Source organism: Cygnus atratus, chromosome 2 (assembly GCF_013377495.2).
Source record: "Cygnus atratus isolate AKBS03 ecotype Queensland, Australia chromosome 2, CAtr_DNAZoo_HiC_assembly, whole genome shotgun sequence".
Taxonomy (NCBI): domain Eukaryota; kingdom Metazoa; phylum Chordata; class Aves; order Anseriformes; family Anatidae; genus Cygnus; species Cygnus atratus.
Window position 1 is genome coordinate 117,820,188 of NC_066363.1, and position 15,056 is coordinate 117,835,243.

Genomic DNA, 15,056 nt, shown 5'->3' on the forward strand with positions numbered 1-15,056 from the left:
CTGTTTAGTAAAGTGATGCCGAGTAATGTTCCTGGGCACTGGAAGTGAACTGCTTTTACTGTTAAATTGTTATGGTCTTATACTCCTACTGTTGTTAAATGATCGATTAAAATGATCTCTGGCACAGACTCAGCCTGGGATGTCTCTGAAGCAATTCCAGGTAGGATTAAGGAGAGAGCACAGAGCAAGGCTGTTCACAGGGAGGAGACTGAATGTCATCACCCTGTTGTGGAGGGTGAGAGAGTGCAGCTGTGTGTATGAGGGCTACTCCATGCCAGCTTGCTTCAGTGCCAGAACACAATATTGGGCATGTTTAATTTAGTAAGGTGGATGTAGCCTTGGAGGCCTTTTCCTGTGTATTAACAGAAAATCATTTTAGAAATCAAAGCCCTAATTAGAAGCAAGGCATTAGTTTAATTTATCTCTGTCTACTAATATTTTGATGTGTTTGCACAGCATACCAGTGGCTGTGTGGTCATTGTTTCACATTTAAAATTTTATTGTTAATGTCAAACTTTACAATATATCATGTAATATGAAAGCACTGGATCAGACCTGTACTCAGGTTACTCACGTAACTTTTGAGCTTTGCCTCTCCTGCTGCTCCAGGGATACAGAAAAAAAAAAATATATTCATTTAGATATAGCATAATATCTATTTACACAGGTCAAGTCTTCTTGAAAAGTGTAGGAAGAGAAGGAAGGGACCTGGGACTTTACATTGGAAATGTCTGTTGCACCCTTCTGAAAGGTGGAGAATCCTGTGAGTTTGTTTGGGAATAGAGCTTCAGAGAATGTTTGCTATCCCACTGAACCTGAAGATAAATAACACTACAGATGGCTCTGATAACTATGCAATCTTATCAGACTTGGGAGATTGTATAAAATCAAGGAATCATAGAAACATAGATTGGTTTGGTTTGGAAGGGACCTTAAAGATCATCTAATTCCAACCCCCCTGCCATGGGCAGGGACAACTTCCACTAGACCAGGTTGCTCCAAACCCCATCCAACCTGGCCTTGAACACTTCCAGAGATGGGGCACCCACATCTCTGGGCAACTTGTGCCAGTGCCTCATCACCTCATATTAAAGAATTTGGTCCCTACATCTAAACTACATCTTTTTTAGTTTAAAGCTTGTCCTATCAATACACTCCCTACCAGAGTCCCTCCCCAGCTTTCCTGTACCCTTTAGGTAATGGAAAGTCTTAATAAGGTCTCCCTGGAGCCTTCTCTTCTCCAGGCTGAAAAACCCAGGCTCTCTAAGCCTGTCTTTATAGGAGAGGTGTTCTAGTCTTCTGATCATCTTCGTGGCCTTCCCTGGACTTTCTACAATAGGTCCTCCATGACCTTCTAATACTGGGGACCCCAGAGCTGAATGCAATGTTTCAGGTGGGCTCTTGTGAGAGCAGAGTAGAAAGGGAGAATCACCTCCCTTGACCTGTTGTTCATGCTGCTGTTGATGTGGCTCAGGATATGGTTGGCTTTCCAGGTTGCAAGTGTACATTGCCAGCTCATGTTGAGCTTCTCATCAACCAGCACCCCCAGGTTCTTCTCATCAGGGCTCCTTTCAATCCATTCTCCGCCCAGCTTGTATTTGTGCGTAGGATTGCCCCAACCCAGGTGCAGGACCCTGTACTTGGCCTCGTTGAACTTCATGAGGTTTGCACATGCCCAGCTCTCCAGCCTGTCCAAGCCCCTCTGGATGGCATCCATTCCCTCCAGTGTCTTGACAGCACCACTCAGCTTGGTATTATCAACAAACTTGCTGAGGTTGCACTTGATCCCACTATCCATGTCACCGACAAAGATGTTAAATAATGCCTATCCCTCTACTGACACCTGAGGAATGCCACTTGTCACTGATCTCCATTCGGGCATTGAGCTGTTGACTGCTACTCTCTGAGCATGACCATCCAGACAATTCCTTACCCACAGAGTGGTCTAAGTGTCAAATCCATGTCCCTCCAATTTAGAGACAAGGACATTATGCAGGACAGTGACAAATGCTTTGGACAAGTCCAGGTAGATCATGTCAGTTTATCTTCCCCTATCCACCAGTACTGTAACCCTGACGTAGAAGGCTACCAGATTTGTCAGTCATGATTTGCTCTTAGGGAAGCCATGTTGACTGTCAGCAATCACTTCCTTAATTTCCATGTGCCTTAGCATAGTTTCCAGGAGCTCCATGACCTTGCCAGGCACAGAGGCGAGACTGATTGGCCTGTAGGTCCCCGTGTCTTCCTTTTTTCCCTTTTTAAAAATGGGAGCTATGTTTCCCCTCTTCCAGTCAGTGGGAACTTCATCAGACTACTACAGCTTCTCAAACATGATGGACAGTGGCTTAGCAACTACATCTGCCAGCTCCCTCAGGATCTGCAGATGCATCTCATCAGGTCCCATGGACTGGTGCACCTTAAGGTTCCTTAGCTCCTCTCAAACATGATCTTCTCCTACAGTGGGCAGTTCATTCTCCCACTTCCTGCCTTTGTCTTCTGGGGCTTGGACTGTGTGGCTGGTGTACTTGCCGGTGAAAACGGAGGCAAAAAAGTCAGTAGGTACCTCAGCCTTCTCCATATCCTGGGTGACCAGGTCTCCCATTTCCTTCTGGAGAGGGACCACAATTTCCCTAGTCTTCCTTTTACCACTGATGTTCTTACAGAAGCCTTTCTTCTTGCCCTTAATATCCCTGGCCAAATTTAAATCTAATAGGGCTTTAGCTTTCCTAACCTAATCCCTGGCCACTTGGAAGATTTCTCTGTATCCCTCCCAGCTTCCACTCTGTAGGCCTCGTTTTTCTGCCTGAGTTTGTCCAGGAGCTCTTTGTTCATCCATGCAGGCCTCCTGTTTTTTTTTTTTTTGCCTGATGTCCTCTTGTTGGAATGTGTCGCTTCTGAACTTGGAGGTGATCCTTGAATATTAACCAGCTTTCTTGGGTCACTCTTCCCTCCCAGGCTTTGTTCCATGGCACTCTACCAAGCAGATCCCTGAAGAGGCCAAGGTATGTTCTCTTGAAGTCCAGAGTAGTGTTCTTTCTGTGCTCACTTCTCATTTCCCTTAGGATCCTAAACTCCACCATTTCATGTTCACTGCAGCCAAGGCTGCCTTTGAGCTTTACAACAATAACAATAGCAAACAATAAGAATAATAATACAATCACAGTAGACGTCATATACAAAGAGTTTCCTGGTCCCTTTTGGATTTGGATCAAAATATTTTAATTACTCAGCTAGGGAGATAAGTACAAATATTAGAAGTGTATAGCAAAATTCAGTCATAACAAATTTCTTCAGAGTATAAAAGCACCTTGTTTAACTTATAATAGAATTATAACTGTTGGCATCAACTATACTGTAAATCTTCACTAGATATTAAAAAAATGCAATAATTGAACAGATTTCTGCAAGATAACTAATGGGTATGACCAGCACAAGAATAGTGATAGATGGTCAAATGAAGCAGTATGTTTCCTGCAAATAAACTACCTCTGCCTAAAAATAAAGCTATTAACCTTTCTCAGGGAAACTGACATAATACAGTGTAGTGATCTATATCATTGGGCATATATTTCAAACGTATTCTCCTGAAATAAATGTTGAAGATATCATAGGCAAAAATGTATTCAGCTATGGTCATGGTCAGGCAAGATGAGCAAATATGTCTTAGGAAAATCTGTAAATAAATGCGTTTGAAAATCTGTAATAGAGATATAAAAATGTGATAGCAGCTGGTAATTAGAGTTCTTTTGTCTGGAACAAACTTCAGTGACCCAGAATCTGCAATCATCTTTTGCTTCCATTTAGAGAACAAATGCAGCATTCTGGACTTAGTGTGGAAGAAGAGCTAGTACCTAGATCTCCTACTTATGCCACTGTCTTATGATGTATTACAGATCATTTTTGTTTGAGAACAGCTGAGAACAGGTCAGCTGTTGTCATCACAGTAGATACGTGACTAAGCTAATGTCAAGTTTCTTGAAATCTAAGCAGCAAGGTCTAAGCTCCAAGCTTATAACTATTTTGCCCTAACATGACTACTTTTTGTGTTTTGGAATCAAACCTAAAGTGGAATAAATGTTCAAGTGAATAAGAGTATTCACAATTAAAATATTAAATGAACACATACAAAAATAAACCAGCATGCATTATGAATATATAGTGTATTAGAAATTCTGTCTTAACTTCAAATATTTCATTCAGAGTTTATGACCTCAACAACTTTCAAGTGGTGTTTTGTCTTTTAATTCTTACTTGTTTTCTAGGGGATTGGTACACAGTGCTTTGTGGAAAAAAAAAAAGCATAAACTTGAAAAATAAAAATAAAACCAACAGTCTAAGTAAATTAGGCTTTTACACAGTAGATGTTTTTTAAATGTTTGTGGTGCTCACAATAGGCTCAAGCTCACATCAGCTCTTCTAGGGTGCTTCTGGAACAAGTCCCCAGTGGTAGCAAGAGTGGAAACAGTAAAGTAGAATGGCTTTTGGCAGCGGCAGCTTAGTAACACTTTCCCTTTCCACAACAAAGCTATTGTTCTCTAAATGTCAACAAGTGTAAGCGAGCAGAACAACCTTCTGCCACTCTGCAACCAATGCCTCTTTCAATGTTGCCTGCAATCTTGTGGATACCAAGTAATGTGAATCCAATGTATTGTAGTACATAACTGTTCCTCTTCCACGCCTTTCCAAGGTGTAATGAAAAGCAGTGAGCAATGAATACTACAGTGTCCAAACTCAATTTTACTGACTGACAGCTGGAAAATCATATTTCATCTGCTTTTATCATAAGGGAATATTTATTTATTCGCACTCTTCATTAATAACTTGTATTGCTTCCTTCTCCTTATTATTCTTGCATTCCTTGTGCTTGGGATCTAAGTCACATTTTCCTCAATTTTGACACCTGGTTTTGGAACAATTAGGGCAGCAAAACCTAAATGTTTGAGCTGTGAAACAAAAGGGAATGGATACAGGTTAGTAAATTTACTTGAATTTCCATTTTCTGCAATGCATTATAATTTATGTTCTGAAGTAAACTATGGGTGTACGTATATGTTGTCAAACATACATCTTCCTTAAGGATACAGTAATATTTATCTTTTTTTTTTCTTTTTTTTTTTTTTTTTTTTTTTTTTTTTTCCCTGAATACCTGATCTGCACACTATATCTTTAATAAATACAATGTCAGTTCCATTAGTCAGGATTTAAACTGTCAATTTTTAGGTATTTAATGGTATTCATTGTGGTACTGTTATTGGAAAATGTGAACTTCTTGATGGATTCAAAGATGTGCAAGAACAATTCCTGTAAGATCTTGTCTTTTGCAATGTATCTGCTTTATTCATTTGCAACTACTGAATGTTATTAGTGTCAGTGCATATGCTCATAAATATCACCTTCTTCTATAAATGGCACAAGCTTTTTAGCCCAAAATAAATATGAAGGAACATAATCTGTATAAATCAGAGAACTACCAGCATAATTATACAGAATCAAGACTAAAGATATGTCTGATATTCCAAATGAAGATCCCAATAAAGCATTTCTCATTATTAAAGGATTTTCCATTTTAATGTTTTTACTGACTTTAGTAAATTAAACACATGGAAAATATCATCACAGAACTTTCGTATACCTTGTCAGTATTAAAGAATACTACAGGAAAGAAATAAAATATAAAACACAAATTTTTAAAATATCTTACATCCTTGGCCTCAGTGTCATATGTTCCAGTTCATCCTGTTGCAAAATTATTCATTTGTCAGACTTAAAAAAAGATAAAACTTGCTGCATCTAAATCTTATTGATTGTTCCTATCTATTTAGAGTGTAAGACAGAGGGAAGATCCTGATCGTTTTTTTCTCTACTACATATTGCTTGATGTATTTTCAGGTCTTTTTCTTCTTCTTCCTTACCTTCACAGTTAGCAATCATGTTTCCACACCTGAAAACAAAATAAAAGACAATCCCTCCCTCACCCCCGCCCCTCCCCCAAAGTAACAAAAACTTCTTTAGAGAGCAGAGAACAGTTTTGATGTTGTAGTATTAAGTATACTAAATATTAGGAGATACTGGTATTAGCCCTGACTGAAAAAACTTAATTGCTTCTTTCCTGTCAGTGTCAGGCCATATTTTGGTCTCCTTAGTTATATTATCATCTACCACTTTATTACAGAGTTTTCCTGTTTTGTTCAGATCACAGTTGTGCTTAACAAACCACTAACTATTCAATACTTTGTTTTTCACTTATTGTTCAAAGTTTGGTCCATGCCTTATTTAATGCACGCTATTAAAGCTCACTCTGAAGAGAAAATTACTAAATCTCCTGGGTTTTCCTATGGTTCTCATCACTATAATATCTGGACACCTCTGAAATAGCAATGGACTTGCTTTCACAAGGTACTGAAGGATGACTAGGTATTTTTCTTGTTTGTTGACGTGAAAATAAGACAGAAGGATTACCAGTAAAATTTCTCCATTCACATTTGGTATCAGTCAGAACTGTGTAATGGTCTGCAAATCTGCAAGTGATCAAGTGATCTCTCTGGCATCAATTGCAAGTGTCTACACCTGGGAATTTGGAAACAAGCCTCTAAGACAGGAAACCATAAAACCAAAATGGTTTACATTGGTTTCAGTAGGCTCAAAGGAATGGTATCAGAAAGAAACCTGTTCTTCAGTCATAATTCACATGCTTCAAAGACAAGACCATCCTTTCTTTACTAAGAATTCTACCTCGTTTGTACCACATCATTCCACGCCTACAACAAAAGATGCATTACATTTGCAGACAGTTTCATTTTCTAAACAGTACTGTTTTACTGTCAGAGGGTGAAGCCTACCAGAAAGCACTACTTGATAAGTGAGATGTTGAGTGTGTCTGCCCAGCTCTAACTAATATGGTTCTGATAAGTGGTGGGAAAACAAAGCTAGCATAGGTAATTGTCATGGGGGAGCCTTCCCTGAAAGAGTTGCATTGTATCTGGTCAGCTTTAATGGCGTAGGTTTCCACAGAAAAGAAACAAAGAACCACAGTTACTTAAAATCCATATAACATCTTTAGGGCAGGAGACCAGACGGTGACAGTGAGCCAGGTAACAGCAGCTCAATGACTTTAGACACAGACAAAAACAGAGATTGGCCTGGGGTGACAAGATGAACAAATATTGTGATAAGAAACACTTTTTTACTGACACTAATTATTCTGAGTACATTTCTGAATAAGATATCCTCCTCTGAAACTTGCCTCACATGAGATCTTAACATAGTATCTTTCAGCCGTACTAAATGTCTATTATTTTCTGACATATTCATTTTGCATCTTAATTTTTCCTTTTCCTTTTCCTTTTCCTTTTCCTTTTCCTATTCCTATTCCTATTCCTATTCCCCCTTTCCACTTTTCCCCTTTTCCCCTTTTTTCCCCATTTCCCCTTTTTTTCCCCTTTTCCCCTTTTACTTTTACTTTTCCTTGTATGTATGTATGTATGTATGTATATATGTATCTATCTTATTTTTTTACTTTAACTGTATACTGCATTTTTCACTTATCTGTCTCTTGCAATAACCAAGACAGGTCCTTAAGAATTATCTTAGGAACATCCTTCAAAATAGAATATTCTTCTCTTTTCCCTTTTCCCCCTCTTGCTGCCAATTTTGCTGCCCAGAAGCATTTCTTTTTTGCTAATGCATGGAAAGGCTCTCACCATGAATCTCCAATTCTCCCTGGTCTCCCTTATAGCTGTATATCATTATAAGCTCTGTTCCCATGTCCTGATCATTCTCCTGCCTTGCTCCAAGGTTTTTATTTCTAACTGAGTGGTTGAAATTTTGAATTTGGATCAATTTACCTGAAAATAAGTAAAATAATTCCCATCCTGAGCAATACATAAATGAGGTCTCAGCTTTTTATTTTTTATATTTTAGCATATCCAGTACCACTGAAACATGCTGTTATATAAAGAAAACCTAACATTAATGACTGTATTTTGACTTTTAAACTTTCAGCAACTACTTCATGAGCAGTTGAAATATTACTGGTGTTAAAATGGAAACTTCTGTAAGGGTACTGAGGAGAAAAACTGAAGCAGGGGTTGCAATAATTTAAGGTAAGTAATTTCCAACAAAGATTTTTTTTTATTTTTTTTAATTTTTATTTTTACTGGATAATCTTTCTACCAATATTTTTAACTTCCTTATCCCTACTACTATCTATTATTACCATTGGAGTATGCAGTAGAGAAACACAGATTTGAATATCTTCATGGTATGGAAAGTCTTAAACACTCTTGATCCTCCTGTATGTTGGAGTAGTGAAAATGGCAGAGCACCCTTTCTTCCAGGGCATGAATCTCTGTGTCACAAAACCATCTAATTCAGAGCTATTGAAAAGCAATTTGGTCTAAGCATTTGGAGTGCAAACACATCCCTGTCTCCCAGGAAATGCACAGTTTCCTGATATTTTTAGTACATATGCAAGATGTGGAACTCACCAGGACTTTCTAGCTTACAGGAAAGAATACCAGACTGCAGATGCAGCTTAATCATATCTGGACTGCATAATGGGACTGGGGAAGATGTATCATCTCTCCCCATCTGTTCCATACTTTCTCTTTTCCGGTGTCCTAGTTTCAACTGGAAGTAAATTCAGGTAGGATGTATTCCAGGGAGAAGTATTTACCAGCAGGACCCTGTTCAGGGTAGTATCAGAAGAGAAATTGAACATCCCACTTAAACAACAACATTAAGTACATTTGGGTGGGGAAATTAGGTTGCTAACTCAAGATTTAACATTCCACTTGGCCTCTGAGTACTTTGGGTGATCTCAAGCTGCAGAGTTGCAACAATGAGCAATCTGTTGCTCAGCTTTCATTTGCCCTGGCACCCAGCTGAAGCCCCCTGGGCTCTTCTTTTGTAAGTAGGAGCACATAAATAATGTTGAACTGTAAAGCTTCTCATGTAATTCAGATTTAAATATCACTGGATAGTTAGTTTGTGACTCTATAAGGTGCCATGTCAATGTCCGTATGGATTTAAGAATACGAAAAGAAGACCTCGTGGGATTTTGCAGAGAAAAACATTTCTTATGGAGTTTCAGGTTGGGAATTCTAGGACAAAAATAGAATATTGCAAGACGTCTGTATTGAGGAATGGCTTTGTGATGACCTGCGTTTCTTTCTACCTCCTTTAAACCATCTTTGTTTCTATGGAAACAAAACGAAAGCAGAAACACAAAGTAATTTGATAGATGGATAGAAAGCTGTTTGTTTAGTGGTTATATAAGTAGAGTAGAAGGAAAGCATCAAGTAAGCAAGCATGAAAGGAAATAATTGTATAAAGGCAGGCAGTGCTAGTTATAACCCTAAAACCATATGTATAATTTATATTTATATGGAGATTTCTGTGAGAATATATTTATCACTAATACAGGGAGACTAGCAGCTTTCTTTTCTGAAAATTACTCAAGTAGAGGGGAGAGGGAGACATTTGTGCACATAGTTAATAATTTTATTTTAGTGACATAAAGAAAGATCTACAAGGGTTTTTTAGAAAGTCTTTAGTTCTCTGGAGGTTGCAGGGCGGTAAAATGCAAATGTGATAATAGAGACTCCAAACCTTTCGATCAGGACTCTGTGAGCAGCTAAGAGTGAAGAGAGATCATGTCCAGAAGATAATGCTGCCTAGGGGGAGCAAGAAAAAAATGATCGTGAGAATGGCAATATAATCTGTATGTGAGCTGTGGGTGCTAGTCCAGTCCAGATCCAGCTGTGCCATTGTGCACCGTTGCACAGTTATAGAGACTAAAATATCATATGCTGTTCTGCAATTTGGATTTACTGCTACATAACCTTCTTGCACAGTCATAGCTCAGGAGCTGCATTACTTATTTAGACATATTGTTATTATTTGGCATACAATCACTTCCATGTTCTTTGCATTCCTGATCCAGGAAGCAGATATAATTACACAGCAAATCTGGACTCTAATATTTTGTCAGTGACTCACTGAATAGGGTTCAGTTCCCTATGAGTTTGGGGTCCAAAAATCTTATTCCAAGTTTCTCAACACCACAAACTACTCTGTGTATACACACCCAAATTGCTTTGCTGTCAGTCAGGAAGCTGTTAGGTCTTGCAGATGTCCACTCTCTCTCATTATCATTATAGGAGAGGAGGCAAAGTCAATAAAAGCCAAATTCTCACCATGAGAGGCATAACAGTGTGGATCAAAGCTAGCGAGTTGAATAGATGGAAAGACTAACACAATAAATCATCCAAGGGCTCAGGTGTCTGATTCAGTGGTGGCAGCTCTCTCCTGACATTTTCCTGCAGCACAAGTGACCCAGTGCATATCACTAAAGATGAGAAAAAGCAGTGTTGAATTTGGTAGATCCTGTTGAGATGGTTGCTAATTATATGGTTAGTTTATGTCAATGAGTACCATGAGGGCTAAAGTGGAACTCTGACCACACTTGATCCTTAAAATGTTCTTGACAACTTTGCCCAAAGGCAGATTTTTATTCCTAGAATTAGTGTAAAATTATGTTCCTGGTAAAGCTTTGTCAACTTTGTCAAGTTTCTTTCCTAATGTAGACTGCTATGCAGTGCTACCGTCTGTTAAATGGCTTTCACACTTTGACAAACAGAGCTTAGCTTCCCTCTTTTGTTGGTCTGATAATTTCCAGTTTGGCATGTGGAAAATTCCATGCGCTTGGTGTACATGGATTAGTCTTGTGAAACTGGTTCATTTTCTTTTCTAGTACTAACCTAACATTAACAAAAAGTTACAGGCAATCTGTTGTGGTATTAAACAAGGAGGATAAGAGCCTTTCAGTTGCCTTTTGAGAACTCTAGCAACTAAGTGATCACCTATTTTTAATTAGTTTATTTTATTAATGAGTGGAAGGGCACATTTAAATGAAGACACTCCATAAAACTTTTTTTTTTTTTTTACACTTTTTTTTTTTTTAGAAAATATATACTTCTCTAGTAGGAGGAATAGTATTTTCTGGTTGTCTTTTCTCAGCCAAAAGAAATTGAATTTTGTTATAGAACCGAAATATTTTACATACTTACTGCTACCCAGGTGGCATCCCCATTTTAGTCCATATATAGAAACACGTTATTGCATGCTCTCTGGATACTAAAATTAGATTTTCATCCTGGATATTGAAACTGACAGCCTTCAAGGGCAAAAAAATGTATAACATGTAAGAAATGGTCTATTCTTTGAAAATGAAATGCAATTCTCAGTCAGTGAAGCTGAGGCAGAGAAGTAAAATCCCTGGAAAATTATATTTTACAACAGTGTCTTTCATTGTTGAATTCTTCAATAAAAGTAAAGTTATCAGAGTAACGTCTTATATCTATACAATTTGTTCTACTTGACAAGTAGTTTCCACACCCTTAAATGTATTTAGTGGTAATTGCATTACTTATTCTCAGAGCACTTTTCATTGTCAAATATACTAAAAAAGTAAACAATGGTTTCCTGCATTAGCCCTGCTATCTCATCATTTTAAGTTAATTAGCTGATGAACATACCACTCCCTTTTTTTTTTTTTTTACAAAAACCTATCCTTTGTACAGCAGAGTTGAGAAGATAATTGATAAAAGCATTATCTACCCTGCCTCCCCCAAGTCCTATCTTAAACAAAGAAATAATAAAATCAGAAATATGTGTATTTAAAATTTAAATGTACTAACTAAGTGACAATGTGTTAATCGAATGCTGGCCTTTTAGCTGTTCTGGACATAGCTTCCCTTCTGAGTTCTCTGCTTGCTGAAGCATGGTCAGATGTAGAGTGAGTCATGGGGCTGAAAGAAGGCAAACAAAGAAGACTTCATGTTGGGGAGAAAATAAGCCAAGTTCCTTTCTCTGGACCCTGAGTGATTTACACAATTTTAGAGCAGGCAGCAGACAAATGAACAGAAAATCTTGGAAGCAGATCTGAAACTTGTGTATCTCATTTTGGGTGAGAACTCACACTGAAGCTGTAATCATATTCCTAGTTTGCTGTTGTTTGTTTGTTGTTTTTTTTTGTTTTTCTCCTTCTGGTTCCATCACTCTTGCTTTCTTAGCACAATGACAGCTTTGCTATTTGATACCAAATATTCCTTTTCTCATCCAAGAGTAGGTTTAAAGACGTTCCCTAAAGAAAATAGAGAGATAAAATCAGATCTCCCTGGGCAGACACAGGAGCTTAATTCAGGTCATCCATTTACTGGACAAATAGATGTTCTTGGCCACCAGGAAATTATACAAACAATGGATTAGTTATTTTTTCAGCTCAATTATTCCAGAATTACAGATCAGGACTGTTATCCTGTGACTAAAATTAAGCTGTGAAATCATTTAATGTGGTTGTATGTGGGGCCTCCAAATGATGAATTCAGCATTTGTAGTGTACAAAATTAAGAAATACAAAAATATACCACGCAAAGTTTATGCAGATTGTATGCAGACACATAAATGGATTTAAATGGAGTTAAATCCAGCCAGTGACGAGTCACCAGTGGTGTTCCCCAGGGGTTGGTGTTGGGGCCCATCCTCTTTAATATCTTTATTGATGACTTAGATGAGGGAATTAAATGCACCCTCAGTAAGTTTGCAGATGACACCAAGCTGGGGGGAAGTGTTGATCTGCCGGAAGGTAGGAAGGCCCTGCAGAGGGACCTGGACAGGCTGGGTCAATGGGCAGAGGCCAATGGGATGACGTTCAACATGGCTAAGTGTCAGGTCCTGCACTTTGGCCACAGCAACCCCATGCAGCACTCCAGGCTTGGGGCGATTGGCTCAAAAGCTGTGCAGAGGAAAAGGATCCCGGAATGCTGATTGATGCTTGCCTGAACATGAGGTGGCAGTGTGCCCATGTGGCCAGGAGGGCCAAGGGCATCCTGGCTTGCATCAGGAACAGTGTAGCCAGCAAGACCAGGGAGGTGATCATTCCCCTGTACTCTGCTCTGGTGAGGCCACACCTCAAGTACTGTGTTCAGCTTTGGGCCCCTCAGTACAAGAAAGACATCGAGGCCCTGGAACATGTCCAGAGGAGGACTACAAAGCTGGTAAGGGGTCTGGAACACAAATCCTATGAAGAGCAGCTGAGGGAACTGAGGTTGTTTAGTCTGGAGAACAGGAGGCTCGGGGAGACTTCATTGCTTTCTACAGCTACCTGAAAGGAAGGTGTGGGGAGCTGAGGGCCAGCCTCTTCTTGCAGATAGGACTAGAGGGAATGGCCTCAAGGTGCACCAGGGGAGGTTTAGGTTGGAAATTGGGGGAATTTTCTTCTCAGAAAAGTAGTCAGGCGTTGGAATGAGTTGCCCAGGAAGATGGTGGTGTCACTGTCCCTGGGGGTGTATAAGGAAAGGTTGGACATGGTTCTCAGGGACATTGTTTAGTGGGTGATATTGGTGGTAGGGGGATGATTGGATCAGATGATCTTGGAGGTCTCTTCCAACCTTAATGATTCTATGATTCTATGATTTTTCATGATTATTATCCCTAACATAAAACATACAAATGTGAAATTAAGATTATTTCAAACAGCTAACTGCTCTTTGATATCATGACTTCATGGGATTTAATGTTCCTGGAATCTTATATATATCATTGTTTTTTGCCACACCAATGAAGTTTCTGAAAATAAGTTGCTGCAGAAAGTGATTTATTTCTAGCTGGATAGGATGTGAACTATTTGAGTTCACCTATGTTCCTTTCCTTGTAGACTTACTAAATCTGTGTATAATGCCTGTTTTTCTCTACATTAGATGGGATAATTGGTGAGGGAAAATCAACATAGATTAAAGAAAGTAAAACAGCTAATCAGGAAAGATTGGAGGAAGTGCCTCTGTAGTCCATTTTATTGTGAACTGAATGTGTATTCATTTATACACAGCGTATTTATAGCTTCTAACCATTTCTACTTAGGTACTTAGATATCATTCTTCTCAGATATATCTCAAATATGTTAAAATTGTTCTCCAAAGAAGATTACAGTCAAATGTTTTTAAATATTGAGTACTGGAATGCTAATCATTAGAGCCCTGTATTTTATTATTTTTAATGTGAAGACAGTAAGAATTATATTTTAACAAACATCACAGACCTCTTCATGTCTGTTGAATTGGATAATTAATTACAATGACAGCTCTTATCAGATCCTTTTTGCTGGGCCTAGTGACATTAATAAACTTTATGAGCAACCTTGGAATTTTTTTCTTAAAAAAGAGCTTCACTGACTTTAGTAAAATATGTCTCAGTTCCTCTTAAATTTATACCATAAAAGTTTTGATAGTGACTTAGAAAATTTTTCGGGATGATTTTCCCCTGTAGCCCTGGTAGAATATTTTACTGACTCTGCTATTTCTTTTCTCTTATTTCATGTATTTTTCCCACTTTAACTGGGCACATGCTTTTCATGTTCACAGTGCTTTGTGGAGAAAAGAGATCTTACACAGTTCTTAGATGATGCGCTGCCTAAAAAAGAAGAGGATGAAAGGAATTGAAAGATTTCACCCAATCAAACACACTACCTAGTTTGTTAATTTCTTATTTCTATTCATACGCAGTGACATATCGCTGCTGACATCACACTTGCATCACTATAGATGGAAATATTGAACTGTCCTTCTTTTACACTTCATATTTGCACATTTCCCTGTCTAGACTCACATGTAAGTAGGGAACAGAGGGAATTTCTGCATCAGGAATACCTGGTTCTGTACCTGGTTCCATCAGAAACTTTGTCAAACTTACCAGTGATCTGCCTTACTATTTTGCAATGAATAGATAGATATAAAGAGTTTTTCTTTGCCTTCTCCTGGACATTGCCATTCTTCAATAACATAGTGATTGGACTGGCATGTCATTTTTCACTATTCATGGGCAAATGAGCTCACACAGATATTGCCAGATAGCTTGAGAAGGTTTTATTTTTATTTTTATTTTTTCTTAGTCTGGAATTGGATGTTTCTTGGGAGGAGCTGCTAACGCTCACAATCTCTTAACTAGTCAGTGATCATATTTTGTCAGCTTTCAATGCAACACCTAAATATAATCAATGC